Raw genomic sequence first — 5,803 nt, 5'->3', positions numbered from 1 at the left:
TTTTTTTTTTTTTTTTTTTTTTTTTTTTTTTTTTTTTTTTTTTTTTTTTTTTTTTTTTAATGACTTATCTTATATCATTTGGTATCGTATAATCTTAGAACTATATCTCGAAATATATATATCAGATTGGAAAGAAGTAACATCGTGCAATTATTTTATCAATAATTCGATTCCATTCAAACGATCGTAGTTTATTTTTTTTATATTCTTTCGAATATTTTCGATTCGTAATGAATTCTCTATTTGGACTGAAATACTCTCGTTGTGTGTCTACTAATCTTATCTTAAAACGATTCGGTCGTTTATTTCTCGAACATCGTTATAATCTAAAAAAAAAAGAGAAAAAAGTCAAACGCATAGAATCGCTTGGAATCGTAAGTAGTAATTATTCATGTCCACCGCATTTGTATAAAAACAGGCAAATCGATGAGCTAGTATGTCCTTTGCTCGGTTTCTGTCGATAACCTTTTTGATAAATTTTCTATTTTGGATTATATATACTCGTATACGTATATATGTACTAACATAGTAAATAACATGATATATTGAAGGAGAATTTGAATTGCCATCGAGAAATCTATCGTTAAAATGATAAAACTATAGTTTATCTGTAACGAAATTTTATGATATGATATATATGATACTCACGTGACTTAGTCGATAATATTGATGATTAAATATATAGTATATAAAAGAAGAAGCGATAAAACATATTAAAATATAATAGAATGCGATCAAATGTAAAAAATATTCCGATATTAATAGTGATAAATAGAATGAATAGGACGAATTTTAAATGATCTTGTTTGATCGGAAATTCTATAATATGTGGTAAATGCGAATCGTAGCAATTGTTGTTGCGTAATCTGTGTGGTGAAATGAATAAGAAAGGGACATATCGTAAACGGGTATGTTGATATAATCTTGGTCAAACGAAGAAAAATAAATGTCTCTAATCCGATAGGAAGGAATAAAGGAATTATCGTTATTGATTATTATATATAGTGTATTGGATCGCGATTAATTGTGCTATTTCACATTTCTCGGTAATAAAAATTCGATATTCCCTATCTTTTCTCGATAAATCTTAGATAATTATCAATCTTAATTCGCGTGACAAAGATATAGATATATATAAAGGAATTACGAAAATATCGATAGAGATAGAATTAGGAGAAAGTTATACTTTTTGATTTGTGTTTTTTGATCGATCGATCGAACCGGTTGAAACCGGTTAGGACTAAATTATTAAATCCCAAGAAAGAGAAAAAAAGTTAAGATATTCAGTTTTCTTCTGTCCAATTTTCGAATTATTATGGAGCACAAATTAGATATTAGAATCAATTCCATGAATAATAAAACATATTGCTAAATAATATCGACCTCTTTTTTTCAACTCGTTATCACGCGGAACGCGATTCGATTGCATTACTTGATTTCTCGTTTTGCTTCCTCCTTATTTCACGTAAACAATTCCCCGTTTGTAATAATAATTTATCATTTTACTCGTGACATGTGCAATCGAACCGACGAGACGACGGCGGCGTGAAATTTTCCATTGGTCTTTCGCGCTGTCCTCGCTTGTCCGATCTTGAAATAGTATATTATGGTATATGTTCTCTTAGATAAATAATTAATATATATAAAATAACGATAATATATTTTTATATTAAATTTGTCGCTTTTTTTTTTTTTTTTTTTAACTTTCAATTCTCCTAAATGCGTTAATACGCAGTTTGTTATTATTAAAGTAAGCATAAACGCATATATTTGTGACATCTTATCTTACAAATAAATTCCTTATAATAAAAAATATATATAAAATAACGATAATATATTTTTATATTAAATTTTTCGGTTTTTTTTTTTTTAACTTTCAATTCCCCTAAATGCGTTAAAACGCAGTTTGTTATTATTAAAGTAAGCATAAACGCATATATTTGTGACATCTTATCTTACAAATAAATTCCTTATAATAAAAAATATATATAAAATAACGAAAATTTATTTTTTTTTTAAATTTTTCCCTTTTTTTTTTTTTTTTTTTAACTTTCAATTCTCCTAAATGCGTTAATACGCAGTTTGTTATTATAAAAGTAAGCATAAACGCATATATTTGTGACATCTTATCTTACAAATAAATTCTTTATAATAAAAAATATATATTGGAAATATATCTAAAAATCTAATATGCATTTATTTAATAATATGTCAAATCTGCGACAACATTACCTGACAACATTTAAGTATACATATTCGATCAATTTTTATGGAATATGAAATAGGAAAAAAGATATATTTTATTTTATTTTTTTTTATATTTCTCGAATGCGACAAATTTCAATTAGATTGGCATCGTTGAATTAAATTGGCCTTTTGGAATCTAAGATATCTCGTTTCTTTTCAGATTCTATACAAATGCAGCTTCTTTGCTCGAGAGTCATTGTTTTCTCGAAATGTTTTCTGGTTAAATCACATTAAATCACATTCGCAATGTTTCGCATTCTCTTTTTTGCAAAAACAGCTTGTCCTTTATGCAAGAAAAGAGTTAAAAGAAAATATATATTATTATAAAACTCTTTTTATCATAATCAGCTCAGAATCTCGATTAAGGAGATCATCGACAATTCTTTGAATTCTTCGTTATACCGATTTGTTGACGAATTTGCGAGACTTTGTGCAAATATCTTGCTCTGCATTTCTAACATATTCATTCTTGATCCTTTCGGGTGAAGGACGGATCGCAAAAAGAGCGATTCAAAACATTTGGCGTACATGGCGTCATTTATCTCAAAATGATTTGTATTTTTCAATGATAAAAGCGATATTAATAATAAGAAGATTTGGTATTTATTATATTGGAAGTTGCGTATCAGAAAATACTTGGTATATTTATATTACACAATCTTCGAATTCGATAAATTAGATATCACATTCATGCTCTTATGGTACAGATTGCGGAACAAATATTATACAAATATATAAGTTTTGTGAATCTCGAAAGTTATAAATCGTCATATTATTTCGAGATTCGAGATTATCTAACGAGATATATATCTATATGCGATGAGAATGCTGTTAACGATAAATAAAAATTGATTATTTAATTAAATCGATTAATTATACGTTAATTTCGAGAGTTGTAGAAAAATTTTTTCTCTTCGATAGATTTAACCACAAGATATCGTTTGTTGTGAAAAAAATATAATATAAAAAATAATTAAAATGTTTTGATGAGACTATGCTTTCGTAGAGACAAAAAGAATCTCGATTAGAAGAATATTTGAATGATAGATGATTTGAATGATAAAAAATAAAAGTGGAAAGAAAAAAAATGTTCGAATGAAAAATATTTGTTTCGCTCGGAACAAAATGGTGCACATTATATATTTACTTGGCAAAGTTTTTCAATAAAATCATTGGAATCATTGGAATACTAGCTTCAGAGAAAAAAGTAATTCGAGGAAAAGGGCATTGTTAAAATAGCTGTAATCCTTTGCACATTTAAATAAATAATTGTAAATAACTATGTAATTACACATGTGCGCGCATGTATATATACATATATACATATAAGGGATATATACATATATATATGTAATATAACGCGAGTATAACTACATAGTTGCGTGCATTTTGCGAGTAATTGGTATATTATATAAAAAAGAAAGATGAAGAAGTTTCTGCCAATATTTCGAAATTGTATGTCTTGGAAAAGAGCAAGGATATATTATATCGATGATAAGAGAGGTTTGATTCGAGGAAATTTGTTGATTTGCAAAATTTTTTTAAATCTTATTAAAATTTTATTTCGTTTTGTCTGAACTTTTTCAATATTATCTTTGTTTACACTAATTATATCGATTATTTAATTTATTTTTATCTTTATATTTCTATTTTTTCTTTTTATCTTCTATCTTTTTATCTTTATATATCTATATAATTTCTTAGTATGTAAATATTTTTTATGATGTTATTATATTTTTATTCATCATACTTTTAAAATAGATCCGTAAAACGTAGATATCGATACGTGATATTTATTTACTTTTGCATTTTTTTGATCACTTTTAATTTGTTTTTAATTTAAATTGAATGTATAAATACCGTGCATAAATTGAACAAAATATCTTAGTGAAGAATTTCTAGTCGATTATGAAGCATTGAAAAACCATCGAATGTTGCACCGCATTCTGGGTCTAAAATGCACATAGCCTCTCTACGAAAGACCAATAATTAAGGTAATGGCTACTTTTCAAGTGGATTTCCGTGTGGCTCGATCTGTGCAGTCAGCTAGCCGATCAAACAACCGACCGACCGACCAACCAACCAACCAACCAACCAACCAACCAACCAACCAATCGTCTAACCTCTCCCGATTATGGTCACGAACAACCAAGATGTTTCGCTTCGTCTCTTTCTTCATCTCTTTATTTCTCTTTCTTCCTTTCATCTCTTATCTCTATTCTCTTTCAAATCTTTTTATTTTCTTTCGACCCTTTTTTTTTTCATTTTTAATTTATTTCTTCTTTTCCTTCTTCTGATATTTCGATATGATTTTCATTTTCCACTTGTCCGAACATATGAATCTTCTAACTCTTATGAAAGATGCGAAAGATCGTAATAAATTTTATTTTATTAATTATTATCCTACACACACACATACACATATATATATAATATAATATATATTTAAATATATATACTGTTGTTTTATATTTTGGCGAAATGAATTTTTTGTTTCGATTGATGATGAATCGTGAGCAAATTTCGGAAAAATCGAATAAAAAAAACAAAGAAAAGAATAATGAAAGATAAAGACTATTGATTCTAACGAAAAAAATATGTATATATTGGATTTTCATAGAGATTCAACGAAGAATATATTCCATTAGAAATAGAAAAGATATTATCGAATTAACCAACGATTCGTACTAATAATTAAATTTTATCATTCGTTATTATATCACTATAATTAGTGATATTATCTTTAATATTGTAGGATATATATGTTTCATTTGTAAAAAAGAGTGAATAATTGGAAAATTTTCATCAAAAGAAGATAAATTAGTTAAGTTTATTGATTAATTGAAAATCATTATTAAATCAAATTTATTTATTTGTTTCGAATTATATTTTAAATTGTGATAAAAAATATTGTGAGTTTGGAATACCAATAGTAGATTATTAGATACGTAACGATTATTAGATAGTTGTCAGCTTCAAATCGATTGATAAATGAGAAAAAAGAAAAATTGAATCGTAAAGATTTTGATTTTAAAACAGGAAAAGTGGAAGGGGAGGTATATAACGAAGCAAACATGTTATTTTGTTATTGGTGAGTTTGTAGTGGTGGAAGACATTGACGCGGTGCGGTGCGGTACGACGACTCGATATCTGATCGGTACCATCCACTTCAATTGGTCCCGACGGGATTTTAACCCATCCCACTACCAGAGTATGGATCGCACCGATCAACCAATCGCCACTTGAACCGATAATAGTGGCCATAATTAGCGCGATTTGTTAATGAGTTCATCCTAACCGCAACCGCGATGATTGAATGAAACGTTGTCGTGAATGCTTAGTCGTAGTCGTGTGCTTAATTTCGGATCGATGTTCTTTCGAATTTTCTATTTTACAATTGAATCGCGATTGATTTTTCTTTTCGTATAGATATTGTGCATTCATCGAAATTTAAAAAAAAAACGTGAAAATATTACTCTGGTATTATATATATGGTATATTATATATATCTGGTATATTATATATATAACCAAACAGTTGGATCAAAAAACGCTTT

General features: G+C 27.5%; 1 protein-coding gene across 8 annotated transcripts in view; it reads left to right on the top strand.

Annotated features, from left to right (window-relative positions):
- LOC102676081 (protein N-terminal asparagine amidohydrolase) overlaps positions 1-5,803 on the top strand; it is a 17,318-nt gene that overhangs the window by 8,255 nt on the left and 3,260 nt on the right. Inside the window, exon 1 of one of the 8 annotated variants that reach the window (XM_006608539.2) lies at positions 5,350-5,458. The exons of 5 other annotated variants lie outside the window; for them this stretch is intronic. The gene's annotated coding sequence lies outside the window, so the exon portion shown is untranslated. Of the gene's footprint in view, positions 1-5,349; positions 5,459-5,528; positions 5,728-5,803 lie in introns of those variants that run through there. 2 more of the 8 variants (XM_006608537.2, XM_006608538.2) reach the window with 2 other exon arrangements.

The sequence above is a fragment of the Apis dorsata genome, unplaced genomic scaffold, assembly GCF_000469605.1.
Source record: "Apis dorsata unplaced genomic scaffold, Apis dorsata 1.3 scaffold_39, whole genome shotgun sequence".
In the NCBI taxonomy this organism is placed as follows: domain Eukaryota; kingdom Metazoa; phylum Arthropoda; class Insecta; order Hymenoptera; family Apidae; genus Apis; species Apis dorsata.
The sequence above is the reverse complement of the archived record's forward strand: the minus strand, read 5'-3'. Positions and strand labels throughout refer to the sequence as shown.